At 34.8% G+C, this 17,647-nt stretch overlaps 1 protein-coding gene and 1 pseudogene across 2 annotated transcripts in view; one reads left to right on the top strand and one right to left on the bottom strand.

Annotated features, from left to right (window-relative positions):
• Edil3 (EGF like repeats and discoidin domains 3) overlaps positions 1-17,647 on the bottom strand; it is a 411,883-nt gene that overhangs the window by 220,617 nt on the left and 173,619 nt on the right. The gene's annotated exons all lie outside the window — the stretch shown is intronic.
• On the top strand, positions 6,933-7,723 carry LOC109679542 (nucleophosmin pseudogene; annotated as a pseudogene).

Here is a 17,647-nt window from a genome sequence, read left to right as displayed (position 1 = left end):
ATGCTTTGCAGGCATTTTATGCAAGCTTATATAAATATGTCAACAAGATTAATTGCTCACAAAAGCAATAGATCTATACAATTTTCTTTTCTGCATCTACTTTTGCGTAATACCAACAATAGAGTGAATGTTATTTCTGCACATGTAACATGCTTTCCTTCTGTTACATTGAGAGACTATGCTCTAAATCATGAATGTCTTATGGTATATACAGAGTGTATTAGGAAGAAAATCAGCTAACACTCCCTTATAAATTGTGTAAAGTGTGCATTCAAACCATTGTCAGTTAAATATGAAAAGTAAATGTACACTTTAAATTATTTATATTTAAATATATAATATATTTTGTACACTTTATTAATATAATAAAGAAATGCCAATTGCAAGAGCATGGTTTAATTCTTCTAGTGGTTCAATGAAATAGAAATAGTTATCAGCCCAAAGTTTTCTCCATTTTGGTTTTAAAAACATACTGAAGTTCTCTTGTAGCTTTGTTTTTACAATTAATAAGTCTTGAATATTTTGGCAGTTGCTATATTGAGTCATTGCCACACTATTTTAAAACTAGATGAAAAGAAATTCTAGGCATATTCATATGACTGATGCTTTAAAATTATATTTTGCATTATTTGTTTCTTCTTCTTTTCCTTCTCCTTTGTACTCTTCCTCTCTTGTAAATGCAGAAAAGTCAGTTATTCTAGGATAAAAATTGTCTATGAATTTTTTTGTTTAAAAAAAGAAGTAAATTATTCTAAAATAAAATTTAAAAGTTTATAGAGAAGAATCAGAAAAATTAACAAGATTTTTCTTTAAACTATGAAAGAATTTAGAAATATCATGCAAAGTAAAATCTGTCATTAATCATATTATTTACAGTGCATGTCAATAAACTTTCTTCTCTATAATTAATACTGGACTCTACTGTCCAGTATTATCTACTGTCTACAGGATGACAGTGAAAACACCTGTGGCTCCTAAGGGTTCTCTAGGGTATTTGTGTGAAATTCCCAGGGCTGTTGTAACAAATTATCACCCAACCACTTGGTAGCTTACAACAACAGAAATGTATTCTTTTACAGTCTGGAGAATAGAAATCTGAAATCAAAGTATCAATAGAGCCACAGTCTCTCTGAAAGCTTTGGGGAAAAGTCCTGTATGTCTCCACCTTCTGGTGGCTCCCAGCATTGCTGGTTTATTGCAGCATAGCACCAATCTCTGTCTTCAAATGCCTTCTTTCCTATGCTGTGTCCTTTCTGGTATTTATTGGCATGCATGTCATTGAATTTGGGGTCCACTCCATATCCTTGATAAGTTACATCCACAGAGATCCATGAACAGCTGAATTGTGCCCTGCCAAAGTGATGTTTGTGTTAGAGCTTTCATTGCTGTCAGAAATACCAGAGAGAAACAGTTTAAAAACGAAAGGTTTGTTTTGGCTCATGCTTTCAGAGATTTCGGTCTTCGGTTGCCTGGGCCCATCATTATGGGCCTGTGATGACACAGAGCATCATAACAGAGAAGGCATACAGTTCACAGAAACTGGAAAGCAGAGAGAGAGAGAGAGAGAAAGACAGGAAGAGAGAGAGAGAGAGAGAGAGGAGACAGAGAGAGACAGAGCAAGGGTGGTATGCCCTTCAAGGACACACCCTCAGTGACCTACTTCTTCCAATCTGGCCCTGCTTCCTAAGTCCATTTAGTATGAAATGCGTGCATTAAAAATCAGCACAGTGATTTTGATCTTGAAGGCAGTGACAGAAGATGGGGGAAAGAATTCTACTTTTTCTTTGGGAATCTCTGCAACTGCCATCTTAATCATGACGCAGAGACATCCTTGCAGAGATGTTCGAGCTGCACTTAGGTGGGAACGGCACAAACTCAGACGTCACAGCTGAGAACCTTGGACACACAGCTGGGTAGGCGAGTTGCTGTTTGGACTGCCTCCTCACATTGCACATGGGGCTTCTTTGTGGCAGACTTGAGAAAGCATAAAACAAAACAGGCATGGATTCTCGCCAGCTGGCCATCTGTTCCTTCACCCAATGTGATAATTTGGTCTTGTAGAATTTTGTTAAGTGAGCATTAAGTAATGACCATGTCAAACAGGGTACATAATGACTGCTTCTTAATCACTGGATGAAAGCTTAGGGATGTTTGCCCAAACACAGAAAAAGGTCACCAAAGCCAGCCAAGATTAGACAAACAAAACAGAAAACAATGAAATAGGTGCGAAATCACAAAAATTAACTTCATTTACATTTTAACTTTCCATTTTATTGGATCTATGTTAATTAGAAGGAGATAAATGTGGTAAGAGGAAGCTAGGTAAACACAATCAACCGTTCTATTATCTCATGCACATATCATAAACTTAGGGAAAACTTTTTTTTCTTTTATTATTTATATGTGCATACAAGGCTTGGGTCATTTCTCCCCCTTGCCCCCACCCCCTCCCTTACCACCCACTCCACCCCTCCCTCCCCTCCCCACCCCCTCAATACCCAGCAAAAACTATTTTGCCCTTATTTCTAATTTTGTTGTAGAGAGAGTATAAGCAATAATAGGAAGGAACAAGGGTTTTTACTGGTTGAGATAAGGATAGCTATACAGGGAGTTGACTCACATTAATTTCCTGTGCATGTGTGTTACCTTCTAGGTTAATTCTTTTTGATCTCACCTTTTCTCTAGTTCCTGGTCCTAGGGAAAACTTTTAAACTAAGAAAACGTGGGGGCTTTATCATACTGACTGAATTAAAGGCATTTATAAGCCACTGACATAAAGACTTGCTAAATAATTTCCCAGAATAACAGTATAGCATAACTGATTGGTAAAAAACACTTTCTGTGCTATTGTATTTTTAAAGATCATTTGAAGTATCCTAGTCTGAAAAAGTAGCTTTCTCCTTCATATACACTTTAAATACAAAATCATAAGCTCTTTTATCTTCTGAATGGCTACTTAATAATGCATTCATAAACTGCATTATTGGGACATTTCTCTTAACTGATTTCCCTCTTTTATACATTGCTAATCAAAGGTTTCTCTTGGTTCACACTGTCTGGTATTCCAAACTCCACACATTTGAACTAATCTTGTATTTGCAAGACTAGCATCACTGTTCATAAAAATGGACAAAAATATTTCACCTAGTTAAGTTATCCTAAATTTCTACCACCTAAAGATTGCTTCTACTCTTAAACTTTTGCATTTCTTCACTCCTCTTCTTATAAATCTCTCTTTTCAAGACAACCACAAGTTCCATATTCTCCATCAATCCTTCCCTATCATTTATTCTTATCCCTTTCAATGAATTTTCTATTACTTTCTGTTTAACATTTTTCATTAATTAGTTCATTCATTCATTGACATAATCATTCAGTTCTACTTAGATCTCCTATCTTGTTCTAGACACACTTTGGGGTTGTAAAGGTGAGCAGAACACACTGTGCTTCTGATCTCATGTAACTTCCACAGAATGGGAGGACTGTCACTAGTCAAATAATCACATGAAGAAAAGTATTTGTCCAAAACATATTGTGCCCCAAAAACCTGTTAATTGGACACTCCTTGAGGAAGTGAAGCACAGGTTAGGAGCTGAACATCACTGAAGAACTAGGTAAAGAAAGAGATGTGTATTCTGTTTGTAGGTACTTCAAAGAAGTGGGGCAAAAATAAGAACATATGAGAAGGCAAGTGTAGCTGAAGTTGACAGAGCAAGGATGGAGGGATGAGTGGGGATTAAGACAGGAAGGTCCTTAAAAAGTCATGTATGTGAAAACTGCTTTAAAGGATACACTGACAGGGTAACAGGCCTAGATTTCAACTTGAAAGAAAATTATGTGAGCTGTGTAGCAAACTCTTGAAAATACTCAGTGTAGATGAAGACAGACCTGTTCAAAATCACCAGAGTAGTTCAGGTGAAGTGTTCAGGAGACTTAAATTGTTGTGATAAACTGGTAGAAACAGTGCACAGGTTAGAGAGAGAAGGTTTAAGGCTAATACTCTGCTTCTAGATTTCACATTACAGTGAATATGTATTAGGACCATTTGCTGACACAGCAATACTAGAAAAGAGTCTATTTTGGAAGGAATGATCAAAAGTAACCTTTATAGATGTATTATTCAAGAAGAGGTGTCAAGTAGGCAGAGGAGAATGTGTCCTGGAAGTATAAATGTTGGTGTTCCCAGGTATGGGTGGCAATGAATGGATGTAGATATGTTCAGATACTGAAAGTTAGAGAGAACACAGGGAAAAGAATAGAGATGCTGATAAAGCCTCAAGGAATTACATCATGTAATGGCCAGATAAAGCTTCAGTTTTGCAACTAACCCCTTAATAAAAAATAAAAACAACAAAAAGGGACTATAAATCAATTTTTATGTTTGTAAAAGTTTGAATTAACATAAATTTTACATCAAATAAAGTTGCACACTACCTTAAACAATAAAAAAAGGTAGCAGTTAGAGAGGCAAGAAATAAATTTGCAGGAATATGGTTCCATTGTGGCAATCTTAATAGTATAAGATGTAGACATCTTAGGTAAAGCACCTAGTAATGTTGAATTTCTCTTTTATATTTCTTTTGTAAGTCACTCACACTGCTTTATATGTACCCTATCAAACAAAAAATTACGTGCATGGGTGGAGTACATTGGCAATGTAGGTTAAGGAGATGTTCACCCTTAAGTGAAATTATGTTCCACCAAGAGGACATCCTTATTGGTCCTTTTGCTCATCTAGGGAATCACTTTCACAAAAATACAAGAAAAACTAAGTTGGAAAAAAAATGCCAATACTTATTGCTTCCTAAAGAGGGTTTATTTGGCCTATAAGCAAAAAAGCAAAAACACGGAGAATGAAGAAGCAAAAGTTGATTGAGAGGAATGGAAGACAGGAAAGAACACATGGAGAAATTGTATTTGCTGTGGATTTGGATAAAGTTTTTCTGGTTGTTTTTTTCCTGATTCACCTCACTGGTGCTGCTGGCATTCAGTGTTGTCCTCTCCTTTCACTGCCCTGAAGTCCTTTCATTTGAGGATACATCTAAAACTGATTCCTGTGATATCATTCTGCCTAGAGAGCCCCACTTACACTGCTTTCCTATAAGGATGAGAAAACCTCTACAAATCTTTGCCTACAGGGATAAGCAATGTAGAGGCAAAAAAAAAAAAAAAAGACTAATAACATCGCATTTTGTGTAAAATACTTTTCTTTATGCTTCCTAGTAAGCCTGAAAATGTAGTAGTTATTTAAATGTTTGAGAAGTCAGAAAATCCACTTAAAATGTGCATAACAATTTATTATCATTGTAAATCTAATTAAGATGTTGAGCTATTACATACAATTTGCTTTTGTAACCCATAAAAGTATTAAATGTACAAAACCAGATTTGTGGTACTATAAAAATCTTTACTTCTACTTTTCCAATATCATGCATATAAATTGCAAATTCCATGTTATATTAATCACATGAATACAGATGGGCAAATTTTAGATGGAGCTATAGTAATTACTATATTCTGCCTGAAAGAAATCATTTTTTCTGATTCTTTTGTGATGAATATTGTCAAACTTGACAATAGTTCATAAAATGGCAGGGTTCCTTTCATGAAAGTTACTAGACATTTAAGCCCAACTCAGTTTGATCAAAACGGTAGAACAATTAACTATTCCACTTTGATCTCATCATCTTTGGACCCTGATACTATATTGAATACTACACTGAATATTCTTGTAGAATCATTAAAAAAGTGGCAATAATCCAGGATTCACTTCACTGCAATTTAATATTCATAGTGTTTTCACATTCCAAGTTAAGTATGCTGATTAAAATGATTTGGCTATCACCATCTGCACTACAAAAAACTGAGTTCATACCTTCAGAGCAAAGAGCCTTGGGTTTTTTCTGCCCATTACACTTTCTTATTTCAAATAAATTTCTATTTGATGGAATATTATTATAGCACAGAGAAATAATAGACAAAAGAGAAACCTTTAGTCAGTAAGTGAATATCCTATGTAATTAATTAGGTAAGTTATTACTAACAAGATACTTAAATATAATCAGTCTGGACTTTCACAGGTTAGGATCAGTGTAACAAGGGCAAACGATTTGCAGAATAACTCAGAATTCACTACAAGTGGAAGAATGTGTGCCTTCTACTTGGTCAGTGTAGAATGCTTTTTAATATGTTTTTTTCTGTAAAAGATTTAAAAAATAATTTGAGTCTAATTAAGGTAGGTGATAAACAATGAAATTAAGAGATTTATGATTGTCCAACCTACAGTTAATAGAATCAGTGTAAATGTATAGATATGGTAATTTCTAAAAAAGAAAAGAAATATGTCCTTACATAGTTGTATAAGCCACTATGGTAGTTTCTAGCAATATGTTACATTCTAACAGGAGATTGGCAAGCAGCAAAAAATTCTGTAAATAGCGTTTTCAAAGATAACTGTATTGTCAAGACTAAATATCTTCTGGATGTGGACTTAGGCTTATCCACAGTCTATTAAACTTGCTACAATAGTTTTTGGAATGAAGATGTCTTTAACCAAATTTAAGGGCTCCAAAATCTCTTTGATTTGTGTGCTACAGAAGAACCAGAGAAATCTCAAGGTTAAGTTTAGCTCTTCCTCAGGAGCTCTCTCATTCCACCACTAAGCTACAATGTGCAGCCTTTGATTTGAATACCTGTGTTTGACAGGCCTCACAATTTTTATATAAAAATAATATTCCTACCTCTGCCTATGCTCCCCACTGGAGCATGAGGGTCTATGTGTGTGACTCTGTATCCAACTCCTTAGAAAATGTTGCTAACTCAGTATTCAAAATGTCGCATAGAGTAAATCAGTCCTGTACATCTGTCCTCTGAATGAGTAGGTGATTATATCCATCTTCCTTTTTTACCACCTAAGTGTGTGTCACCACCCTATGGATGATTCCATGGACATGGATACAAGTCCTTTGAAACCTCAGGACTATCTTTTTGGTTGTGAACTAATGATAGACAACGATTATCACTTAATTGGGGATAATGATGAAAATGAGCACCAGTTATCACTAAGAACAGTCAGTTTTGGGATTGGTGCAAAGGATAAATTGTGAATTGTTGAAGCAGAGTCAATGATGAATTAAAGTAACTCTGGCAACTTTGAAAATGTCTGTATAGCCAATGATTTCCATGGAGACTCTGAAATTACATTACATCACCTGTGGTCTGAAGCAACGTTGAAGTGTGGTTCGAGGCCCATGCATGTTAGTGGACAACACTTAGTAGCTGTAGGAAAATGCAGTGGCTGATGATGAAGGGGAGGGTGTACATTTCTTAAGCTTATCTAGAAAGTGACATGCCCCTGGAAGTGGTAGCAAGGTTCCACACAGAAAAGGTAACACTTGCTTCTAGTGAAGCAATAATGATGAATGTAATAATGATGAAGCAGATGTTGGTGAAATTGAAGAAGAAAATCTATACAAGGTACTCCAGCCAAAAATACACAAAAATCAAACCAAAATGGGAAAGACTCAACACTATCAATGCCAAGATCAAAGGGTCAAGTTTTCTTCAAAAGACAGTAAAAATCCCCTAAAACACAGAAAGGACCTAGTTCTGTAGAAGGCATTAAAGCAAAATGCAAATAAGTATAGAAAAGGGTGGTTCTCTTCCCAAAATGGAAGGCAAGTTCATCAGTTAAGTGAAGAATGTTTTCAGATTCTTTGAGTAACTAAGAGGTTACTTAACTTCTCTGGCAGTAAAGGAAGTCTCTTTAAGAAAATAGTTTTAACAGCTTTGAAATTTTCAATCTTCATTTCTATAAGAGTTGGTATCCAGATGATCATTTTATAGTTCAAATAAGAACTTTCTTTACCATGTTTGATAAATGTTCTCTAGGTTCCATTGCCTCTTATGTGTTATCCAAAATGCCTATTTAGCTTTTAAAGATGGAACCCCTCCACACACTCTTTGCTTGGTTTTAAATATGTAATAGAAGTACTTTTAGGTATGTAGAGGGCAGGGAGACAAAAATATACATGTGAAATAAACTCAGTATTTTAATAAACTAAAAAAGTTTTATGGCTATAAAATCAAAAAGCCACAATGAATAATTTATTTATATTGCATTACAAAATATGAAATAATTTAGACTTTGTACCCTCAGTGCTATTGAATATGTGAGTTAGACTTCTATTTTAGGAACCTTGCACTGGCTCTTCTACTTACCTGAGAAACCCTCCCTCTAACTCCTTCATCTCTATTAAACCTTTGTTCATAATCATCTAACATCTCACTCAAAGTTGCAAACCATTCCTCTCTTACTGCTATCTTGTTTTCTTGGCATTTACCACTTTTTAACATAGCATGTAATTTATTTATAGTGATTTTGGGGTTGTCTATTTTGCATCTCTTCCCATTAGGATGTAAGCTCCATGAGGACATAGAACTTAATTTTGTTCACTAATATATCCCAAGTGCCTAGCAGTAATGCATCTGACACACCTTTGTTGATTATGTGTCTACAGGAAGTAAACCTTTGAACTTAATAATGAGCAAAAGCTACATTTATCCCTGCATTATGTCTGAACATCTGTTAACCCTGCACATAGGATGCTTTTGACAAATGCAGAAATGGTTTTGTAGGATTATGTCTCTGTGTTTTCCTCCTGAGATACAAAAAATATCCTGCTTTGTTTATTATAAAGAATTAGGTTAAACAGGACCCAAGGAGGAACACTTCTGGACTTATGACCACAAATGTTGTTTCCTCTGAACACTATTGTTCTGATTTATTCTTACGGAAAATTTATCCTTATAACATCATTCAGTCATCAGGAACTCATTAGGCAAGCAATAGGTACAGTGCACAATATTAAAATATAGCCAACGGCCTCAGGAATTTTATATGGCAATTAATGATTACAGAGAAATAGTGAAATAAATGGTAAAGCATAGAGAGTTCTTGGAGAACATGAAAAGAATGCCTAATTCAATTCTGGAAACTTGGTTGTGACCATCCCAGATAACATCTACAACTGAGGTTTGCAAGATGTGTAGAAATCAGCTGTTGAAAAGGCAAGTTAGAGCCTTCCAGGCACAAGAGGGCTATATCACGAGTGAAGATTCAAAATCCAATAACGTGTGGCTAACTTGTGGAACTGAAACAAATGCAGTGCAACTGCAATGTGGAGTGTATAAGGGACAGTAATGGGAGACAAAACCAGAGAAATTAGTAGAACTTGATTATAATGAGCATCCAGATCAATGATTTACACTTTATCCTGAGGTTACAGGGAACCACTGAAGAGTGGTAGGCAAGGAATGAATGACAAGATGTGGGATAGATTAGCTACATGATGAAATTTCTGAGGAAAGTTTTTATTTCCCCAGGAAAGTATTTGTTCATCTCAGCAGTAGAAACAATGGTTGGAAGTAGTGGAATAGGTTAGGAAGTAGAAACATTTTAAAAACAGCTATGGAGCATAGAAGACAACTTTAGGCAAGCAGAGGAGGTGCAGGTAACACTGATGTTTAGCCAGTGTTGAAGACTAGGAAACTCTAATGGTACCAATCTCTGCATAGAGTGGCATTTCTTTTGCAGTGCTTAGCAGAGAAGGATGAATGCAAGGTTAGAAGTTTTCTACTTATATGTAGTTCAAGGTAAAGAAAATTAAAACACATGTATGACAGACCTGTGGTCTTGGCAAGTAATGAAAGGGAAATCAGGCTTTAAGAAACTAAAACAGAAAGATGGAAGAACACAGGATTGACATATGAGGGAAATGAACAGATGAATTTTAAGACACCAAATGAAGCCAGGTGTAAGTACTTCACACCTGCAATCCTAGCTATTTGGAAGGCTGAGATTAGGAGGATCTTTGTGCAAGGTCATCTCAAAGTGGGGAGACCCCATCTCAATGGAAAAAAGCTGGGTGTTGTGGCACATACCATTCATCTGAGCAATAGCAGAAAGCCTAAAATGGAGTATTGCAGTACAGACCATCTTGGGCAAAAAGTGAGACCCTATGTCCAAATTAACTGAAGCAAAATTGTCTGGAAAAATGGCTCAATGTGTAGAGTATCTGCCTAGCAAGCATGAAGCCCTGAGTTCAAATTCTAGTACTGCCAAACAGGAAAATGAAACTAAATGAGATCTAATCAGAAAAAGAATAGTGTAGTAGCAAAGTCATATAATATATGCATACACTTGTTAACATTATATGTATGTGATGTTAGAAAAGTGTTAATGATTAAAACCTTACTGTGATTTTTTTGTAGCAAAAGTAATAGTTTATTAGAAAGAAATTTAGTACAACAGAATAAAAGTGGGGAGTAATGATGAAAAAGTAAGAGAAACATTTGCTGCTCCCAATGCAGGAAATGGGATAAAGACTTCCTCTGATACTCTTCTTGAGATGGTCAAAATAAGTAGAAAATTAGCAAGAAGCTAAAATTTTCACTATGTCATTTAAGACTATTGACTAGTCAGAAAAGCTACCAGGTTTTTAGTAGTCATTACAGATACTAAAGTTTCTAAGACAGAATGAGATTGCATGGTCATAAGACTTGAAGAATTATTAATTTCCAGCAGAGTCCTGATTAATGGGGAGACTCAGCCCCCTATGCTTTAAAAAGCAAATCACAAGGTTAATTGGTTTAACTTCTGAAGGACTCTACTGTTGTGGGTTGATGATGAAGTTGTCCAGTGAGTTAGGATATTTTACATTCTTCCTTGGGGAAGAAATTCATGGTTCATCTTCCTGAACGGCAAATTCATGGTTCATCTCTTATCAGAAGAGCTTGTGTTAGGAGCATGCAAAACCTTTACATGGAGACCTCAGGCTAGTCTCATCTTAATTTGATGATTTTCATTTTTCCACTGTTCTATATTTTTTCCCAAAAACATGTATCCAGGAAAACAATCATCCTCAAGCTTTCTAATTGCTCCTGAGAACCAGATGGCCATCTTCATGCTTGCATATCTTTAAAGTTTAAACATTAGTAAGGGAAAACAACTGACCTCAATACCTGGCCTAATCCAAACTGAGCAACTGCTGAGTAAGGAGGGTTTGCCTGACAACTTTTCCTGTTTGTAGCACTTTGAACTTCATCTCTCATAGTTAGGTAGGGCTCTGTCACTATTTGAAAGCAGAAAATCTGCAATGGGAGAACTGAATACAGGGTAAATTCATCATCAAAAACTAAAAACATGGAGGCTGACTCCGAGGAGCAAGGCTTGGATGGAGTATACTAATGTGGAGAAAATAATGTGAAGTATTTAACTTTCTGTTTCTTTTTCCTCTTGGATTTGAGAAACAGTCATATTAAGTATCAAGTTACTTTTTATTTTTGTGTAATGTTTATTTCTTTCACATAGCCTGAACTCTTCAATAAAATCTTTGTGTCACAAAGCTTTTGTGTCAGTGGTGGGCAGGAAAGGAAACATGGGGCTCCTGACACCATACCTCAGCTGAGAGGAGAGCTCCATTAGCAACACAGGGAGGAAAGTGAGGGCTCTAATGTATTTTGTAACAAAGGCGACCTGAACAGGGGCTGAGGGCCAAACTGAAAGCAACTAAAGCAAACAGTGCCAATGCCTGAGGGAAATAAAACCATCCAAATCTGCAGATTTAAAAATTTCTAACCGTGCATTGGTACAACAGGCACTAGGCTGGAAGATTAGGGAAACCCAAGTGATCAAGATTACAAACAGGGATTCTCTTAAAAGCTAGTGCAACCACTCTGGAAAACAATATGGAAGCTTATTAAAAAACTAACCATAGATCTGCCATATGATCCAGCAATCCCACTCCTAGGGATATACCCAAAGGGATGAGACTCAGGTTACTCCAGAGTCACCTGCACACCCATGTTTATTGCAATGCTATTCACAATAGTCAAGTTATGGAAACAGCCGAGATGCCCCATTACTGATGAATGGATTAAGAAAATGTGGTATTTATACACAATAGAATTTTACTCAGCCATGAAGAAGAATGAAATCTTATCATTCACAAGTAAATGGACGGAAGTCAAGAACATCATCCTGAGTGAGGTTAGCCAGTCTCAGAAGACCAAAAATCATATGTTCTCCCTCATATGTAGACTTTAGATCTAGGGCAAAGCAGTAATATTGTTGGACTTGGGTCACACGTTAAGGGGAGAGCACATATGGGAGGAATGGGGATAGGTAGGAAACCCAAAACTTGAAAGTGTTTGATGTCCCCACTGCAAAAGAGTTAATATAGTAACCTTAAAGTGACAGAAGTCAACATGGGAAGGTGACCAGGAAGTAGTGAAGAGGTCAAGTAGAGATGAATCAATTCGGGTTGTAATACACTTGTGCATGGAAGCAATGCTAGGAGTCTCTCTGTATAGCTATCCTTATCTCAAGTAGCAAAAACGCTTTGTCTTTTTTATTATTGCTTATGTCTTCTCTTCAACAAAATTGGAGAAAAGGGCAGAACAATTTCTGTCTGGAAGAGAGGGGAGTGGAGGGTATTAGGAGGGGCAGGGGACAATGGGGAGAAATGACCCAAACAATGTATGCATGTATGAATGTATGAATAAAGAAATAAAGAATGGAAGGAAAAATAACTAGAAGTATTAATCTATTTAATGAATTTAAATTTTCTCAAGGATTGTCATGACTATATATAAAGATTTTACATATACATAAGTAATAAAAGCAATAGCCCAACTTGAACATAATGATTAATATTTAAGAGTTTCTACAGCAACTATATTAAGTATTCTTCCAAATTCTAAAGTAACACTATAAATTCCAAAATAAGAATTCCATATGAGTCAAGAATAAAGAATTATTACATTGTGCCTTTAAATTATTGCATATTAAAATTGATATTTGATAGGATTTCAAATTTGGAAGTGGAATATATTTTATATGACACATTCAATTTATGAAGTTCTTTTTCTTGATTTATTATGCTTGTCTTAAACTAGTCTAACATGATTAGTAATGTATGTATTATAATACAACTGAAACTCATTTTAAAAGAGACAAACTTCTTTATGTCTAAATTAGGATGATGTAATAGAGGCATTGCTAATTGTGCAGAAATTGGTCATAAGAAAATAATTTATTTGAAAAGTATTGGCATAATGAGAAAGAAGGTGGAAAATTGTCTCAAATTAATACAGGAGTACATGAAGAAAGACAGAGTGACAAATTTTATGTTCATATGACTTAATGAGGCTCATTCTCAAAAGATAGCCTAAGGAAATGTTTCTTAAAAGTTATATATGGGTTAGCATGCTTATTTTAATAGTAATATAAACTATGCTAAAGTCAATCAGGTGTGGAATAGGATAAAGCAATAGTTTAGTGGGTTGTATTTGAGTAATGATATAACTTAAGTTTTTGTATCTGAGATCTCAAAGATAGGAAATAAAATCTACATGGAATTCTATTCAGTACAGAAAAGGAATCAAAGCTTATGGTATGATTTATTAAAATGTGATATAAAATGTGATATATATGAAATAATATGCATTAGAAAGGGAAAATAGGTTTTTAAAACAGCATTAAGGTGGAGAATTGCATTATGAGGAGTTTGAGGAAATGGAAGGACAGCAACAAGAAAACCAGTGTGCAGTGTTTATAATCACCAGATTAGCTCTCATAGACACAGAGAAGGTCTTCTCTACCCCCTTTCAAGTTAGTAAGATCCATGTGAATTTCTTTGCCTAATAATGTGAGGAGTAAACTATGTTATTTCTGACAGAAGTGTTAAGAGTCAATGGGTGATTAGATATGCTTTCTTTCCACTGCTTTTGTGATTGCTACTATTAAAAGGCAACCTGTCAGTCCAAGTCCCTTGGTGTCTACACTGAGCAAAGATCCTCTATTGACTCATCATGGATGAGAATTCTAAAATCATTTTCATATGTTAAGATACTAAGATCTCATTCCTGAGAAATAATCACATTCACTCTGAATGGTCAAGCAGAAAGGAGTAATGGGAGATTGAGGATCTCTGTCACATTATTTTCTAAACTACAGAAAGCCAAATGTGTGTAAAAGCACCCTGTTAGGGACAACTGGGACATTCTAAGAGTAGAACACATGTCCTGATTTGTCTTTTTATTTCAACTTTCATATTATTTTACCTAGGTGCGGGCTGTCAAAAATGGTTGGCCAATAGAAACATGTGACTGTTGATAACTTTAAATGTGGCTTGTGCCACAGCAGAAAAAAGATAACATTCTTAATTTATTAAATGCAAAAAGCATGTTATTAAGATTTTAAGAAGATGTAAGAAAAGTATATGCAAGCACAATTTTAGTACTGTATCAGTCAGGAAGACATAGTAGGAGACTATAGACTGGACTGGACTGGAGACAAGAACCAAATGAGTGTAGAAAGCAATGTTGAAGAAGAGTTTGAAATAAGGTGACTGGGGTGTTTTTTGTTTGACACAACAGTTGGTTATGTTGAGGCAGAGGGAAAAGTGAAGTGTATATATTATATATATATAAAATATATATATGTATATACACATATGTGTGTATATATATGTATATATATATGTACATATATGTGTGTGTATATATATATATATATATATTGCATATAGCCCATTAGATATATGTAGCTGATGGTTGCAAGTGGAAGTTTGAAATTCAGGAGAAAGGCCAGTGATCAAGAAAAGGAGATGAGGTGAGAAAGTAGTCTCAGGTAGTATGAGCTAAGCATTCTTGTAACTGTTTATATAATGTCTCCAATAATGACTGCAATTTTGCCATTTCACTGAAAGACCTGAGGCAACAATGGTTTGAAGAATCTAGATTTGAGAGTCTTATTCACAAAGGAACTGATTGAAGGCTGGGGAAGATGGCACAGAAGAGGGACATGGAGACAGCAAGACACTAATCATAGGGCAGCCAAAAGAAGTGGAACACTAAATAGGAGCAGAAATTGTTATAGCAAAGTGACAGGACAATGCCACTGAAGCCAAGCAAGGAGAATATCAAGACGTCATGGATTGACACTCTTGTTGAATACTTTAGAGAAAACTAAATTCATCACTTTCAAACTACTGAATTTTGCCTCTAAATAGTTAACTTGTGAGAGGCAAAAAGCTGAGAAGGACTCAGCTCTTTGCATATTAATGTTTTACAGAATATTAAGCTGAACATAATTTCAAAGATGGGGAGTTTTATGGGCATTGCACCTCATGTTTGTCTAAATTAAAATCTGGGGAATTAAATAAATACTACCACTAGGAAAGTTTTTTATTTCTTAAGATAAAAAATCTGTAGCAAAGATGACCCAACAGATGTTGAATGAACCCTCTAAGAGGACTAAATCATGTAGGTAAATTAATTCCACAAATGGCTTGCATAAGGACTTGAATCTCAGGGCTGACTTGGGTGTGCCAACAGAACATGTTTCTGGTGGATCGGAATGCTTAATGAGACACATGGGAACTTCTGAATTGGATGAATATTTAAAGTGGTCTTTAGGGAAATCCTGAATTAGAATGAGCTCTAATAATTTAATTTAATTTAATTTAATTGAGTCACATAGGTAGATGACTATTTTTAAATCTATAACATAATGGAAGTAATGAACTCTCACAAGTGCCAGTTAAGAAATTTTTAGATCATCTCATCTCATTTCTAGATTTTTAATAAGATTATACTCTTCATTTTTTAAAGCATCAGTTTTTTTCCAAGGAAACAAAATGCTACTACTCTCACATAACTTAAGAAAAAATATTTTCACTTTTCATGTAATCTACCTCAGAGAAAAGGCAACACTTTAAGAAGGGTGCCACATCTATAGAAGCTTTTAAAAAACTGGTATTTTATATACTTCTGCCATTGTCTAGAACATGATCAACAATTCTTGTAGATACTGGTTCAACCTTAGAAAATAGCTTTGATTTAGCTGTTAGCCTCATATGGTTCTCCCTTTTGTTGCTTTGCATTTGTATCATCTTTACTCTGAAAAAGAGAGTGAAATGAAAACTTCAAACATAGCACCTTAGTGAAAGCGTTTGCAACATTTTTAAGCATAAATAAACCTGAGAGTCAGTATTATGGAAGTTATTAAATACTGTACTAGAAGGTAATTGTTGGTTTACAGCCAAAAACTTTGTACTTACATAGTCCTTTTAGCCAAATTCACTTGTATATACTTCACAGAATAATACTCACTGCACACCCATTAAAACTAACAATACAAAACACAGCCAATTTTTAAATTAAAATAGTTTGAACACTGAATACTGTGACTATATTTGGTATTGAAATTATTTCTTTTATTTTCATCAAAATGTAGGGGAAAATAGAGTTGGATTTTGATAATCAAGATAATATATTTTTAAAATCAATTTCCATGTCTTTGATGATCTTTGTATTCTTCCTTTAATTAAAAATTCTTTCCTTTTCTTTAGTTCTATTTTAAAATTTTCATACATCTATCAGATTATCGGACTTAGTCATTATCTAATTATTTTCTATCTCTAGGTCTACAAACAACCTCTCCTCTTGTCTGCTTGAGTTCCAATTAACTTGGAAATTCTGCAGGCCTTTTATGACTGCAAATCACCTTCCTTCAAAGAATGTTCTGCTCTTCTTTGAAGTTACACGTTAGTGATTTCAAAATAGATCTTAAAATTCTCTTTTTTATAATGCCCATTTACAAGCAACAGTTAATTTTCCCACTGCCAACTATCAAAATTGGCTGTATGTGCCAAAAGAAATGTTATTTTTGTACAAATTTAAAATGCACTGTCTCCTGCTTATAGGTAAGCAGGCTTGATCACTGAAATAGTAACTTTCTATGTAGCTATAATGTTTGTATCAAACTTGTCACACCATTTTCATGAATACTTTTAGACAATCTTATTCTTGTATGGCTAGAAACATTTCAATAACCCATAATAATTGTCAATAATATGACAAAAACAATAAAGTCAGATATGTTATTTTAAAAGCCTATATCTTTTCTACAGAGGTAATATGAAATGTGTAATAGCCATAATTTAAAAAATTGTATAAAGAAGCTGTATTCACTTGAAGAACTTGACTCTAATAACAGATGGTGCACAGTGAGGTTATTCTCAACTTCTGTCAATCATGGGATAGAGAAATTGGCAGTGCTGTAGCACTTAGCAATAGAAATACATGTATTTATTGAATATCTAGTTCACTGATAAAGTGGAAGAATTCCATTAAAATGTTTTCTTGACACATTCTTCGAAGCAATCTATTGGTATTTCCTTTCTATCCCTCAAGTTACTCAAAAAGATGATTTCCCAGGAGTCATATCCACATCAAATTGAGACACTTGGCTCTTGTCATCTGAATTTGGAACAAGCTTAGACTACTGTCTAAGCACATTTTAACTTGACCTTACTGCTATCCTCTTTAAAGGAAAGGTTCAACAATACATTGTCCTAACAAGAAGATTTCAGTGTCAAAATTAGCATGAAAGTAAAATGTACAATTATCAATAGTTCAAAAGTTCATGACTTCATTATTATATGATTAAAATTTTAGTTCTTAATCACTATAATGAATTTAGACAACGGACTGCTATCGTAACATCGTGAATATATTTGTTCTCTATTCCAAACAGATGAACTGCACTGAGTTTATTATATCTTCCAATGACAGTACTGAA

Source organism: Castor canadensis, chromosome 6, assembly GCF_047511655.1.
Source record: "Castor canadensis chromosome 6, mCasCan1.hap1v2, whole genome shotgun sequence".
Classification (NCBI taxonomy): Eukaryota; Metazoa; Chordata; class Mammalia; order Rodentia; family Castoridae; genus Castor; species Castor canadensis.
Note: the sequence above shows the minus strand (reverse complement) of the source record. Positions and strands in the feature narration are given on the sequence as shown.